The sequence below is a fragment of the Heterocephalus glaber genome, unplaced genomic scaffold (genome assembly GCF_053883595.1).
Source record: "Heterocephalus glaber isolate CG9 unplaced genomic scaffold, H.glaber_assembly_v1.0 deba00001788, whole genome shotgun sequence".
NCBI classification, from domain to species: domain Eukaryota; kingdom Metazoa; phylum Chordata; class Mammalia; order Rodentia; family Bathyergidae; genus Heterocephalus; species Heterocephalus glaber.
In genome coordinates this window covers 3,129,828-3,145,508 of record NW_028258471.1, presented here as the reverse complement: position 1 = coordinate 3,145,508, position 15,681 = coordinate 3,129,828, and the positions used below count along the sequence as shown (strand labels likewise).

At 41.2% G+C, this 15,681-nt stretch overlaps 2 protein-coding genes and 1 pseudogene across 4 annotated transcripts in view; 2 read left to right on the top strand and 1 right to left on the bottom strand.

Annotated features, from left to right (window-relative positions):
- Positions 1-157: 157 nt before the first annotated feature.
- Positions 158-15,681, bottom strand: part of LOC101706874 (survival motor neuron protein) — a 77,007-nt gene continuing 61,483 nt past the window's right edge. For both annotated transcript variants that reach the window (XR_015448069.1, XR_015448071.1), the window contains 2 exons: positions 11,585-11,678; positions 158-11,381 (listed from right to left, as the gene is read on the bottom strand). The gene's annotated coding sequence lies outside the window, so the exon portion shown is untranslated. The remainder of the gene's footprint in view (positions 11,382-11,584; positions 11,679-15,681) is intronic.
- Positions 10,924-12,345, top strand: LOC110347229 (uncharacterized; annotated as a pseudogene).
- Positions 15,187-15,681, top strand: part of Naip (NLR family apoptosis inhibitory protein) — a 40,418-nt gene continuing 39,923 nt past the window's right edge. For both annotated transcript variants that reach the window (XM_087203193.1, XM_013068510.3), the window contains exon 1: positions 15,187-15,303. The gene's annotated coding sequence lies outside the window, so the exon portion shown is untranslated. The remainder of the gene's footprint in view (positions 15,304-15,681) is intronic.

Below are 15,681 nucleotides of genomic sequence, written 5' to 3'. Positions count from 1 at the left end.
GTATCTGTAAACTTTAGTCACTCTAGATTGAGTTTCACCATTGAAATTATGATCCTATAAGTAAGAATTCTTAGTGAAAGACATTATCAGTAAGGATGATGTAATTCTGTCCTAGAGATTTTATTCAGTAAATCTTGGCTGAAGCCTAGGAATTCACTTTTGTGGGGGTGGGGGTGGGGTACCAGGTACCTTGTGCTTGCAAGGCAGGTGGTGGCACCACTGAGCTAAATCCTTGTCCCAGAATTCACACTTTTTAACAAACACATACAGTGATGAAATTGATGAGTGTTTCTGTTAGGATTCCTAGTTCTTGAGCCTAGACTGAGCGGTTCTTTATGTGGAAACAAATTATGGTTACAGGTAACCTGGCAGCTGCTGTCTTCTCCTTTCTCTGTCAACAGAGGTAGCAGTGACGTGCAGGAAATACCTTTAACATTGTCCAAGTGTTCTGCCTCTTCCTACCTGGCTTAGAGACAAGACCTTGAGTGGTCACCTTTTAAAGTTTCTAGAACTGACCTAGAGACATCCTACAGCTTCAACTCTTTCCCCAAGTATCATTTGCATACTTGATGAAGTTAGGTGAATATTTTAATTATGCCCAAGGAGCTTCCCTTTCCACAATGTAGAGAAAAATCTTGGACTGTTGAAGATTACAGAAATGGGGCCTAGGATTGTAGCTCAGTGGTAGAGTGCTTGCCTGGCACGTGCAAGCCCCTGTGTTCAGTCACCAACACTGGAAAAAAGTGCAGAAATAGAAATGGTGATTAAGACGGTTCTGGCCTTTAGTTTCTTTATTGAAACTTCTCAATATGTTAATATATTTTAAATATGTTCAAATAGATACATTTTTATGTCATAGTGTGTGCGTGTGTGTGTGTGCATGTTACTAGGTATTGAACCCAGAGGCTTTGCACTGAACTATAGCCTCAGCCCTTTTATTTGATTGATTGATTGATTGAGTCAGGATCTCACCAGGTTGCCCTTGCTGGGCTTGAACTTGCAATCTTTTTGCCTCCTATGCCTCTCAGAGTGCTAGGATTAGAGGTGTCCACTACCACACTCAGCTTCATATTCTTTTTCATTTAGTCTGACAATCCTACCTCCTTCTAGTGCCCATGAACTATTGCTTGTAGTTTCCCCACAGGGCTATGTCATCCAGTCTTTTGGTACCTGCTCAGGAAGCCAGATCTTCTGCTCAGTGGTGTGGCATTGTATCCAGCTCTGGATGATGAAAGGGGCAACAGATTAAACAGACATGGTTACTTCCATTTGGAATCCAGCCAACCCAGGATGTTGGACAAAGTCAGCAGCAGTGGAGTAGGAGATAGGGAAAAAAAGGCAGCCAGAGGAATCTGAGGAGACATTAGAAGTTTCTAGGTAGTGAGTGCGGTGGTGTACACCTGTGATCCCAGCACATGAGCGGCTGAGGCGGGAGGATCACTGCAAATTTAAGGTCAGCTGGGGCTACATAGTGAGTTCAAGGTCAGTCAGCACTACATAACAAGACTGTGTCTCAAAAAACAGTTTGGTTGACCAAGAAGAAAAGGACTGAAATAACTAGTAAGACATTCCTTTAAACCTTACAATTTACATATTGACCCCCCAAATTTTTTTACCTATTAATGCTTATTCCCTATTTATTGTTTTACAGTATCCCTTTTTAATTCTCTTTACTCAAAAAAAACAATAGCCTTCTTATGCACAAATAACAGACTCACTGACAGAGAAATTAGAGAAACAATTCCTTTTACAATAGTATCCAAAAAAATGAAATATCTAGGAATCAATCTAACAAAGGAAGCAAAAGAACTCTACGCTGAAAACTACAGCATTCTGAAAAAAGAGCTTGAAGAGGCTATAAGATAATGGACAGGGCCGGGGATTTAGCTCAGTGGTTTCGTCGCCTGCTGTGCAAGTGCAAGGACCCGAGTTCGATCCCCAGTACCAAAAAAAGAAAAAAAGAAAATGGACAGATATCCCTTGTTCCTGGGTAGGAAGAACCATTATAGTGAAAATGGCTATACTTCCAGAATTGTTGTATAGATTTAATGCAATGCCAATTGAAATCCCAACAAGATATTTCACAGAACTAGAGAAAACAATCCAAAAATTCATTTGGAACCAGAAGAGACCTAGAATAGCAAAAACAATTCTGGGCAACAGAGACGTGGCTGGGGGAATCACAATCCCCAACTTGAAACTATACTACAAAGCTACTATGATACAAACAGCATGGTACTGGCAAAGAAACAGACCTGAGGATCAGTGGAATAGATTAGAAGATGCAGAAGCTACTCCAGACATTCTCAGCCACCTCATCTTTGACAAAGGAGCCAACCACCCTCATTGGAGGAAAGATAGCCTATTTAATAAATGGTGTTGGAAAACCTGGATTTCAACCTGCCAAAAATTAAAACTAGACCCATATCTATCACCATGCACTAAACTAAGATCGAAGTGGATTAAAGATCTAAATATTAAAACAGAAACACTAAACTTGCTAGAAGATAAGTTAGGTAGAACTCTTGAAGATATTGGCATAGGAAAAGACTTTATGAACAAAACCTCAGTAGCACAAGAACTAGCAGAAAGAATCAACAACTGGGATCTCATCTTATTAAAAAGCTTCTGCACTGCAAGGGAAACCAACAGAGCTAAGAGACAACCTACAATATGGGGAAAAATGTTTAGCAGCTATACCTCAGAGAAAGGACTACTATCGAGAATATATAAAGAACTGAAAAAAATCAGACCCCCAAATTCAAAGACCCAATTCAAAAATGGGCATCTGAAATGAACAGACATTTCTCAGACAAAGAAGTAAAAGCAGCAAATAAACATGAAAAAATGTTCATCATCACTGGTCATTCGAGAGATGCAGATGAAAACAACACTGAGATTCCACCTCACCCCAGAAAGAATGGCTGCTATCAAGAAATCAACCAATAACAAATGCTGGCAGGGTTGTGGGGAGAAAGGAACCCTTCTCCAGTGCTGGTGGGAGTGCAGACTGGTGCAACCACTGTGGAAATCAGTATGGAGATACCTCAAAGAACTAGAGGTCCCATTTGACCCAGCTATTCCCCTGCTGGGTGTCTTCCCAAAAGAATTAAAAGAATCATACCACAGTGATATATGTGCACCCATGTTTATAGAGGCACAGTTTGTAATAGCTAAAGCTTGGAAACAGCCCAAGTGCCCATCAACTGGAAACTGGATAAAGAAGATGTGGGCTTTTTTTTTTATAAAATGGAGTACTACTCAGCCATAAGGAATGAGAAACTAGAGACATTTATAGCTAAATGGATGCACATTGAGGCCATCCTCTTAAGTGAAATGAATAGGACACACGTGTAAATACTGAGTAGTTTCTCTAGTGTGAGAAACTGAAAGTGCAAATAAGGATTAAAATGGATAATTGAAAATTTGAAATAGGAAGAAAAGGTCCAAAGGGGCAGGGGTGGTGGGAGGGGAAGAGGAAAGAAGGGAAAGGAAAAATTATGAGAAAAGGAAAAAATGGAAACGAAATCTATGTAAATAGGGAAGGGTGGAGGGGGTGAAGGGCGCAAAGGGAATGGGGAAAAAATAACCAAGATACATCATGTACAGGTACAAACAGCCAATGATAAATGTAAACGTATTGTGTACCTAAAATGTACCAATAAAAGAATTTAAGCAAAAAAAAAATTCTCTAGTTTTGTAAGTTTTATGAGTTATAGCTTTGAAAAAGCTGATTTTGTTTTTTGTTTAAGAAACAAAACCTTAACATGTGGAAACAGGTCAGCAGGGCTTCTGCTGCCCAGAGTGCAAGTAGGAAGGAGCTGTGGGGACTGTGTAAGATTACTCAATGCTCTGTAACATCCTCATCCTGTGGTCATGTCTGAGTTCCTCTCCTGCCTCTGTTATGATCAGAAAGTTCATAGCCTGAAATGATTTCAGGAGTGTTAAGAAAGAAGGGGTGCAACCAGCCCTGTGAAGTGGGTTGGTGAAACCCTAAGGCCTTCAGTAAGTGGAAGAGTTTAGGAGAAAAGGAGAGAAGTGTGAGTCATGAAGCCTAGAATAAGGAAGAGAAGGGCATGAGAAGTTGTCCCATTTCTGGGAAGTAGTGTGACGATGCCCTGGTACCTCTGGGGGTTCCACTCCTATAAGGGTAGAGGACACATTGTCAAGGACCAGAGGAGAATTAAGGCCTAATTGGCCTCCTGTATGAGCACAGAGGAGAAAGGCTGCACTTAAGGGTGATTGCCTATTAGAGAAAAGTTAAGACTGCTGAGGTTAAGTTGTTTACCAGAGAATGTACTAATGGATACTGGAAACCAGATGAATCTTGTGTTACCTTGATTGCTTGTGCCTGTGTTTGGGTGAATAAAATCGAGGTGAGCCAAAGGCTCTGGGCTCCTCTGCCTGCTAGAGGCCTGAGCCTCGTGGCTCCTCAAGTGTTGAGCTGACTCCATGTCTATTAGTCATACTCATTTGCCTTGTCCCCCCCCCCCCCCCCCGCCGTCTGGGAGGGACAAAGTAGTGGCTCTGGGTCGCAGAGCCAGGCTGAGTGGGTGAGCTGGCTACAGGTGGCACCCCAGCGTGGGACCAGAGATCTGCAGTCACCTACAACTCATTATTTTCACGTTGTCTGATTCTGTTCTGGGAAAAGGATTATAGGATGGCCTGAGCACTCTTCTGGGGTCTGTATTCAATTTCATCTGACTGCTCTTTGAGTCACACCTCAGGCCAGGATCCTGGAAGCAATACACAATTTCTTCATGAATGTCTTGATCGCTCAGCAAACCTTGAACAGCAGCTGTTCCTAGGCACCAGGGAAATAGATACTCCAAAGAGGATAAAGGCCCAAATCTCATAATGTGAGCTTCTAGTCTGAAAAGAAGTAGACTTATAAAGAGGTCCATGTGAGCTGGGCCTGCTGGTACCTACCTGTAATCCCAGCACTCTGGAGGCCTAGGCAGGAGGACTTCAAGTTTGAGCCCTGCCTGGGTGACACAGCAAGACCATCACAAAATAAAAGCACTAAAGATGCAGCTCAGTGTGAAGGCCTTGTGTTCAATCCCCAGCGCTGGAAAAAGGAAAAGAAGTGCTAGCAGTATGTCAGGCTTAAAGGAGTATGAAGGGGGATCTATCAGATGAGTTTGGTTGCAGCTCACATGTCTAAGGGGTCAACCAGAAGGCAGACATGAACAGGGGTTGGTGGACACAGAAGGGTAACCTGTAGAAAGTAATTGCCCAGTCTGAAGGAGACTGCTTCTGACATGCAAAGGGCTGGGGTAGAAGGGAGATACTGTTTTCACTTTATATCCTTTGTACTTTTTGAATTTTATATATAATGTGTGTTACCTAGTCTAAAAAATAAGGTTCTTTTTTTTTTTTTTGGTACCGAAGATCAAACTCGGGACCTTGCACTGGCAAGGCAAATGGTGGCACCACTGAGCCAAATCCCTGGCCCATGAAAAATAAGGTTTTTAAAATAAGATAACCATTATTCAGCCCCAGCCTGTTCTTTCCTTCAGGGAACATAGACCCTCTGGTGCCATATATATTGATATTTAAAGAGAAACTTAATCTCCATACTGCAAAACAAAAATAAAACATGATTCTTTGGATGAAAAGGAGGGGTCTTTTAAATATCTCTGTAATCAGTGATTGTAAATATGTTGCTTGGACCAATAGCATCAGACTCATCTAGGAATGCATTAAAAATGCAAATTTGAGACAAGCAGGGTGGCACATGCCTGTAATCCCAGCACTCAGGAGGCTGAAGCAGGAGCATCTCAGTGAGTTTGAGTCCAGCCTGAACTACATAGCAAGACCTTTCTCAAAAAACAAAAAGATCCCAAGGATGCAAGGATGGTTCAACATTCATAAATCAATAAATGTAATACATTATATTAACAGAGTCAAGGACAAAAAACATATGATCATCTCAATAGATGCAGAAAAGGCATTTGACAAAATCCAACACCCATTCATGATAAAAATCCTACAGAAAATTGGAATAGAAGGTCTTTATCTCAACCTGATTAAGGCTATCGATGAAAAACCCACAGCCAACATCATATTAAATGGTCACAAACTGAAAACTTTCAAGCTAAAATCAGGAACAAGACAAGGATGCCCACTATCACCACTCCTGTTCAATGTAGTTCTGGAAACATTAGCCACAGCAATTACAAAAGAGAAAGAAATAAAAGGAATAAAGGTAGGAAAGGAAGAAGTTCAACTGTCATTATTTGCTGATGATTTGATACTTTAATAGAAGACCCAAAAAATTCTACCAAAAGACTTCCGGACTTAATTGACAGATTCAGTAGAGTAGCTGGATATAAGGTCAACACTCAAAAAACAATAGCCTTCTTATACACAAATAGCAGACTCACTGAGAGAGAAATTAGGGAAACAATTCCTTTTACAATAGCATCCAAAAAAATGAAATATCCAGGAATCAATCTAACACAGGAAGCAAAAGACCTCTACACTAAAAACTACAGCACCCTGAAAAAGGAGATCAAGGAGGATATAAGAAAATGGAAAGACATCCCTTGCTCCTGGGTAGGAAGAATCAATATAGTGAAAATGGCCATACTTCCAAAACTGCTATATAGATTCAATGCAATGCTGATTGAAATTCCAACAATATACTTCACAGAACTAGAGAAAACAATCCAAAAATTCATTTGGAATCAGAAGAGACCTAGAATAGCAAAAACAATTCTGGGCAACAGAGATGTGGCTGGGGGTATCACAGTCCCCAACTTGAAGCTATACTACAAAGCTACTGTGATACAAACAGCATAGTACTGGCAAAGAAACAGACCTGAGGATCAGTGGAATAGATTAGAAGATGCAGAAACAACTCCAGACATACTCAGCCACCTCATTTTTGACAAAGGAGCCAACCACCCTCATTGGAGGAAAGATAGCCTATTTAATAAATGGTGTTGGAAAACCTGGATTTCAACCTGCCAAAGATTAAATCTAGACCCATATCTATCACCATGCACTAAACTAAGATCGAAGTGGATTAAAGATCTAAATATTAAAACAGAAACACTAAACTTGCTAGAAGATAAGTTAGGTAGAACTCTTGAAGATATTGGCATAGGAAAAGACTTTATGAACAAAACCTCAGTAGCACAAGAACTAGCAGAAAGAATCAACAACTGGGATCTCATCTTATTAAAAAGCTTCTGCACTGCAAGAGAAACCAACAGAGCTAAGAGACAACCTACAATATGGGGAAAAATGTTTAGCAGCTATACCTCAGAGAAAGGACTACTATCGAGAATATATAAAGAACTGAAAAAAATCAGACCCCCAAATTCAAAGACCCAATGCAAAAATGGGCATCTGAAATGAACAGACATTTCTCAGACAAAGAAGTAAAAGCAGCAAATAAACATGAAAAAATGTTCATCATCACTGGTCATTCGAGAGATGCAGATGAAAACAACACTGAGATTCCACCTCACCCCAGAAAGAATGGCTGCTATCAAGAAATCAACCAATAACAAATGCTGGCAGGGTTGTGGGGAGAAAGGAACCCTTCTCCAGTGCTGGTGGGAGTGCAGACTGGTGCAACCACTGTGGAAATCAGTATGGAGATACCTCAAAGAACTAGAGGTCCCATTTGACCCAGCTATTCCCCTGCTGGGTGTCTTCCCAAAAGAATTAAAAGAATCATACCACAGTGATATATGTGCACCCATGTTTATAGAGGCACAGTTTGTAATAGCTAAAGCTTGGAAACAGCCCAAGTGCCCATCAACTGGAAACTGGATAAAGAAGATGTGGGCTTTTTTTTTTATAAAATGGAGTACTACTCAGCCATAAGGAATGAGAAACTAGAGACATTTATAGCTAAATGGATGCACATTGAGGCCATCCTCTTAAGTGAAATGAATAGGACACACGTGTAAATACTGAGTAGTTTCTCTAGTGTGAGAAACTGAAAGTGCAAATAAGGATTAAAATGGATAATTGAAAATTTGAAATAGGAAGAAAAGGTCCAAAGGGGCAGGGGTGGTGGGAGGGGAAGAGGAAAGAAGGGAAAGGAAAAATTATGAGAAAAGGAAAAAATGGAAACGAAATCTATGTAAATAGGGAAGGGTGGAGGGGGTGAAGGGCGCAAAGGGAATGGGGAAAAAATAACCAAGATACATCATGTACAGGTACAAACAGCCAATGATAAATGTAAACGTATTGTGTACCTAAAATGTACCAATAAAAGAATTTAAGCAAAAACAAACAAAAAAAGTGAAATGCTAACTCTTGGGCCCCTCATGGACCCATTGAATTAAACTCTGGGGTGGGCTTGGAAATCTGTCCTTCAGTAAATCTTCCAGGAGATTATGATAAATTCTGTAAGAACTGCTCTGATCATGTTAGAGAGGTACTTAGTAACCTAAAAGCAGATCTTCAAGAGGCTGAGATAAGAGGATTGCTTGAGCCCAGGAGTTCAAGACCAACCTGGGCAGTACAGTGGGACCCTGTCTCAGAACAACCAGATCTGGTTACTGGAATTCCACTGAACTTCTAAGAAAATTCAGTTAATTTTACAGAAAACAAGTCTCAAATATGGTATTGCTTTTTCGTTTCCCTAGATTCTCTGTGTATGTACTTAAGAGTTCTTAAAAATTCAATGTTGTTTTAATGAACATACCTTAAAATGCCCTTCTTTTAAGTTACCAATGTGTATACTCACTCGATACTCATGACACTCAGGAGATGAAACATCATTACCTCACAAGGGCTTCTCCAAACTCAGGACTCCCAGAACCAGCTAGACATGGTCTCTTTAAAATTTTTTTTGCCGGTTAGATATGATTTCTTATAAATCATGTTCGATCCCCATTACCAAAATAAATAAATTAAACCATGCAGTGGCTTCATGTTGCTGCATATAACAGTAGTTCCTGTTTTCTGCCTGTGTTTCATCAGATTTGTTTATTCCTAGTGGACACTGGGATTGTTTCTAGTTTTTTTATATGAATAAATTGCCATGAACATTCCTGTGTTCATCTTTGTGTGCTCATATGTTTTCATTTTTCTTGGATTAATATGAATGGAATTGATAGATTGAGTGGTAAATGTATACTTCACCTGACACTGCTAAACTAATTTTTCCAAAGAAATTGTATCAAGAAGCTGGACATGGTGGCACACACCTGTAATCAGAGTACTCGGGAGGCTGAGGCAGGAGGATTGATGCAAGTTCGAAGCCAGCCTAAACTAAATAGTGAATTCAAGGCCAGCCTGAACTACATAGCAAGATCCTGTCTCAAAAAAACCAGAAAAATAAAAAATAAAAATTGTATCATATTACATTCCACAATGTATGAGTGCTCTAGTTGCTCCATATACTGACCCAACTGTTGGAATTGTACAATAAAATTGTTAATTTTTAAATCATCATAAAATTAAGCAACAGTTTCTCAGTATACAAAATCATCAATCATAAAAGAAACATTAAGCCTGGGCACCTTAGGAAGATCCTATCTCAAAACAAAATAGTTTGGAGCCTGGCGTGGTGCTGTACACCTGTGATCCTAGCACTCAGAAGGCTGAGGAAGGAGGATTGCTGTGAGTTCAAGGCCAGTCTGGGCTACTAGTGAGTTCAGGACCAGCCTGAATTACAAAGGGAGACCCTGCCTCAAAAAACAAACAAACAAAAAGAATAAAGAAAATAGTTTGAGAGTGTAGCTCAGTGGTAGAGTTTGTGCCTAGCATGCATGAGCCCCTGGGTTTAATCCCCAGCACTCCAAAAACACAACAAAAATAAATTGCCAGGTGTGGTGGGGAACGCCTGTAGTCCTAGAGGCAGGAGTATCGCCAGGAGTTAGTTCAGGCCCAGCTTGGGCTACATAACAAGACCCTGTCTAAAAAAACCAAACAGGACCGGGGATTTAGCTCAGTGGCACCCTACCTGTCTCAAAAGTGCAAGGTCCTGAGTTCGATCCTGGTATGGGGGGGGATTAAAACTGGATTTCAAGCCAAGCATTGTGATACACACCTATAATCCCAGAAGTGGAGGCAGGAGGATTAAGAGTTTGGGCCCAGACTGGCTGGTTTAGCAATTTAGTGAGACTTTGTCTCAAAAAACATAAAAAACTGGGGATGTGGTTCAGTGTCAAGGCCCTAGGTTCAATCCCCAGTACTGTAAAACACACACACACACACACACACACACACACACACACACAATTGCAAGGAGATACATACGTATGTTGTAGAATGGCTAAAATTTAACTTCTGCCCTGTGTGCTGTGCCTGTACTTTTTGGTTGATAAGTAGTTAGATTACTTTAAAACTCAAAACACTAATCCTCTCTTCAGATTGATAGTGGACATCTGTGAGTATTTGATTGCTTCCCTTTCTTTTGTTTGTTTTCCTTTTTAGCTACTGAGTATTTTGTGGGTTTTTTTGTTTTTGGTACCGGGGATCAAACTTGGGGCCTTGCTTGGCAGGCGCCAGAACCACTGAGCTAAATCCCTGGCCCACTACTCAGTATTTTAATTCCCTTCCTTTGGAAAAATTTCCTCATTTCTGCCATAGAGATATGACATTTGTATTTTTCTAATTTATGCTATGAAGAAGGTTTTGGTGTCACCAGGAATAAAAGAAAATTTCTTCAACTGATTAAGGATATCCAAGCTGGATGTGATGGCACATGCCTGTAATCCTAGCACTTGGGAGGCTGAGGCAGGAGGGTCACCATGAGTTCGAGGCCAGCCTGGACCACATAGTGAGGCCTTGTCTTTAAAAAAAAAAAAAAAAATTGTCCTCTGTGGCAGCACAGCATAGTGGCCAAACATGCAGACTCTAGCTAGGCTGCCTGGTAAATCTTAAACCATGTGCCTGAGTTACTTCATCTGTAAGATGAAGATAACAATCCCTAACTTGCTTGGACTGTCAAGGATGTTAAAATTCTTTGATCCAAGGTACCAGTGGACATACCAGTTCGCTAGATCTGCTAAAGCAGAATATCCGATCTGGGGATGGGGGAAATTTTCTCAAAATTTTTTGACCTCAAGGTTAACATCTGTATGCCAAGAATTCCGGGGGGCCAGGCCAGGCTTTCCGGCTTGGGTGAGGCCCATCTTCCGGCAGCTGGCGGAGTTCGTGGTGATTGTTGCTGCCACTGCTGGGGAGACTGCCATCTCCTCCTCCTGGGCCAGGCTCATCCCTTCCCCGCCTCCGCCACCTCCTGGGCTGGGCCCGCAGCGTCTCGTCCCCTTGCAGAGCCGCTTGTGTCACCGCTGCCAACTCCTCATTCATCCTTGTGCACCATAGGCGGCACAGGCACCAAGATGTCCAACCAAGTGGTCTGCCGGGAAGCCAGTCATGCCGGGCGCTGGTACACAGCCTCAGACTTGCTGTAGGATTCAAAAGAATTGGGATGACTGGATTTTCAACTACTGCTAACAGGCCCACCCCTGAATGCACAGCTAGAAGGTTGGCTTTCACAAGTACAATCTACAAAAAGACCTGCTAGAGCCATTATTGCACCCCATGCAGGATATACATACTGTGGGTCTGGTGCTGCCCATGCTTACAAACAAGTGTATCCATCTATTACCTGGAGAATTTTTATCCTCGGTCCTTCACATCACATGCCCCTCTCTCGATGTGCAATCTCCAGTGTGGATATAGACAGGACACCTCTGTATGACCTGCGTATTGACCAGATTTATGGAGAGCTATGGAAGACAGGAATGTTTGAACGTATGTCTCTGCAGACAGATGAAGATGAACACGGTATTGAAATGCATTTGACTTACACAGCTAAAGCCATGGAAAGGCTATCCCAGAGCTCCAGGAGAATGGAGTGAATATGAGCTTTTCCTTTTTGAATTATGCCCAATCAAGCCAGTGTAGAAACTGGCAAGACAGCTCAGTGAGTTATGTAGCTGGAGCACTCACAGTCCACTGAAGCTCCGGATCCTCAGGGATGCCACCCCCACATACTCATACTCTGTCCAGGGCCCCAGCCTAGCCTTTACTAAGACACTGGTTCTGGTTTTGGGGGGAGTCTGAAACCTCAAACTAATAGAACTTTCTTCTCTTCTTTTCTAGTAGGTGTAGTCCTCCTTAATTTCAACTCATTATAAAATGCTTTATAGTTTTGGGTGGTGGAAGGTTGGGATCAAAAATATTTTGATTAAAAAAAACAACAATGTAAAGGCCCAGTTGTGGCCGACAGCTTTTTTGAAAGTAACTTGTAAAACATTTACTATAGCCTAAATTTGCACTCTTTGCAGACTGTGCACATATATTCTGCTTTCAGAATAGTTTAGCAGGCCCGGGGATTTAGCTCAGTGTTTCTGCCACCTGCTGCGCAAGCGCAAGGTCCCGAGTTCAATCACTGGTACCAAAAAAAGAATAGTTTTGCAAATTGTATACAAACCAAAAAAGGGTGGAAGCTTTTTAATAAAGAAATTGCATTTATAAATGATCTGAAAAAAAATGATCTGTATTAGAATATAATAAATCTCAAGTTATAGACAATTACTACCCATGTTGTACAACAGATACCTTCTATTTTAGTTGCCAATAAAGGGATACACAACTCAAAAAAAGAAAAATTCTGATCACAGAGCAGATATTGCTGACTATCCCATACACAGATTTTCAATTTGTCCCTCATTTTCTGCCCTTCATGCCATTACTGCCTCTGTGCCTAGCAAGCCAAGTCTGGCTGCTGCAGGGCTCTGCATAGGGTGGCGAGCCTCTCACAGGTCACTAGATATTTGGGCTGTGGTGTAGGATGCCACCTAGATGTTCTGCAATTTAATTCAATGCTGGCACTACCCAGAGTGTTGCAGCCCTGATAGATTAAGGGCACAGCCTTTTCATGCCAAAGGACCATTCCAAGTGACTGTCCTTTTGTTGTAACAAACTGAATCCGGGAAAGGAAGACACCAAGGAAGCAGGAGGCAGTGACTTTTTTTTTTGGTACTGGGATCGAACTCAGGACTTTGCGCTTTCGAGGCAAGCATCAGAACCACTGAGCTAAATCCCCAGCCCATGGAGGCAGTGACTTTTATTATGTTGTCGATGGACCTGACTGGGATCGCTCCCAAAGAAGTCAGGCCCAGAATATCAGTGGGCTGGCTGGCAGTTTTATAGGGCTGTAAGCAGGAGGTACAGAAGCAGAAGCAGAGTATTTGGCAATCTTTGGTTGGTTAGTTGACATTTTTTACATCTATGAGGCTTAATTTCATTGGAGTTTTCCTGGGAATATAGCAAGCAGAGTTTACGCAAAGCAGAGCAGCAGAGTGGGGGCAGAGCAGAGTTCTAGCAGGACTTTCTGAGTTCGTTAATGCTCCTGTGGTGACAAATTACAGAAGTTGTCATGGCTACTCAGGTACATTCTACAAAGACCTAGTAAACCCATAGTTGCCTAATAACACAGTTAACTCACAGTTGTCCAATTTGGTTATTTTTCTTAGACATATATCTGTCTGCCTAGAAATTCCCTTTCACTTTCAGCTGCTACCTTTATCTTTACAGGTAACTTGAGATGGTTTTCTGAGGTACTTCTCTGACTCCTAGGGCTTCTCCAGGGTAAATCTTGGCTTCCCAAACTATTCTCCTTAAATTGAAAGTCACTTTCGTGTAGCTCCTAATTTTCTCTTTTCTCTGGGGTTGGGATCAAACTAGGACTTTGCATGCTAGGCAAGTGCTCTCTAAGCTACTCCCCTACCTCCTAATTTGACTTTTTTTTTTATGGTACCAGGGATTGAACTCGGGTCCTTGCGCTTGCACAGCAGGCAGTGAAACCACTGAGCTAAATCCCCGGCCCCTGGTTGTCCAGTTCTTAAACATGAATTGAAAATCAAGGATTGCTACACATTTGAGGAAATCTGGTAATGTGAAAAATAAACATCAAAGTAAGTGGTAATAATCATGGAAGAAATAGATAGTTCAGCAAACAAAGGAGCTTAAACATCTCATATGAGACATTCAAGAAGTTTTCATTGGGTAAAAAAAATTAGATGTGAAAATAAGAAACAGAACACAAGAACTGTGGGAAATTGCTGAAATTTTAAAATATTGGAAAGCTGGAAAGTAAGAGAGGAAATCCAGAAAGCAGAGCAAACACACTAAGAAGATATGTGAGGAAAAAAGAACATAAGTGAATGATGAAATTCCCTAACAAATGAGAATGAAATTCACCTAACAAATGAGAATACCAAAAAAACAAAAACAAAAACAAAAAACTAGAAGGAAATTGTCAAAAAAATAAGAGAAGATAACTTCCCAAGGCTGATGGAAGATTTAAATGCTCAGACTGAAAAGGCCCAGTGAGTGCTGTACAATGGATGTAAAAAGACCTATACCCAACCAGGTACAGTGGCATACACTTCTAATCCCAGCACTTGGGGGGCTGAGGCAGGAGGATCTCAACAAATTTGAGTCCTCCTCCTGCTACATCATGAGTTCAAGGCCAGCCTAAAATACATAGTGAGACCCTGTCTGAAACAAAACAAAACAAAAAACCTCATACCTAAACTAAGAATAGAAACTTATCATCACCAAAGAAAATGACACCAGCAGCATAATAACCGATCTTCACCAACTTCAGAGTAAAATACGGTCTGCCAAAAAAAAGTATACATATTTTAAAAAAGAAAAATTTGTATAAATATTTTAGTACTAAATTTATTGAGACATCATGAGTTTAATACAAGTTACCTTTGGCCTCTACAATGACCAGAGGTGCTCAAAGTGGTTGCCATTAGCATCTAGAGATTTAATAGTATGGCAAACTCCTGCTTGGGTGTTCTTCGTTATTGAGATTGCTGCAAATGCATTTTCTTTTTTTCTTTTTTCTTTTTTTTATAGCAGGGATCAAACCTGGGACCTTGAGCTTGTGAGGCAGGCTGCACATGTATTTCAATTTCTTCTCTAAGAGCTGGCAGTGGTAGTGTGTTTTCTGTGATATATGACATCCTCTAGGGTCCCCCATATGAGTGTAACACCGTCTGTTGAAAACAATATACTATTTTTCTTTTCCTGAAGTGTGTATATACATTTTTTTTTAGTGGACTCCATACTTCATGTTACGAGCCTTACTCCTTTTGAATCCTGACTGACCCTGTTTACTCCATACCTTAGCACATTTGCCAGTAACTTCTCTAATGTGCAATTTGTTTTCGGTTTTAGTTCCTCAAGTAAAACTCTGGTTCCTGTTCTAGGACAAACAGAGCATCTGTGCCTGAGACGCATCCTCTGATTCTCCTCTCGCTGGCCAGCCGCTCCCTCCGCAGACCGGGACCTTGGGGACATTCCTCCGTAAGTGGATCACTGCTCTTCCACACCTCCACTTAAGGCCTCCTTGGCTCCTGCTTTTCTTTCTCTCTCAGGAGGCAGCCCGGCAGGGAGGAAGGAGGGTTACGGTTAGTCAAAGAACATCTGATCTGAAAAGGGCCTCCGAAGTCATCTTTTCTCCCTAGAAATGGCCTCAAGACCAGCAAAACTGGCCTCCAAAATTAGTTACCTCGGTACAACACTGATAGCAGGAGTGCTGCGAGCCTGTGCTTATTTATCTCTGGGGAGGCCTCAGCTTTCTGGGTATTCATCCACCAAAGTGAAATGAATATCCTATTTTTTTTTAATGTATAACTTTATTATCATTCACTAAACACACACATATATACAAAAATTAAAATT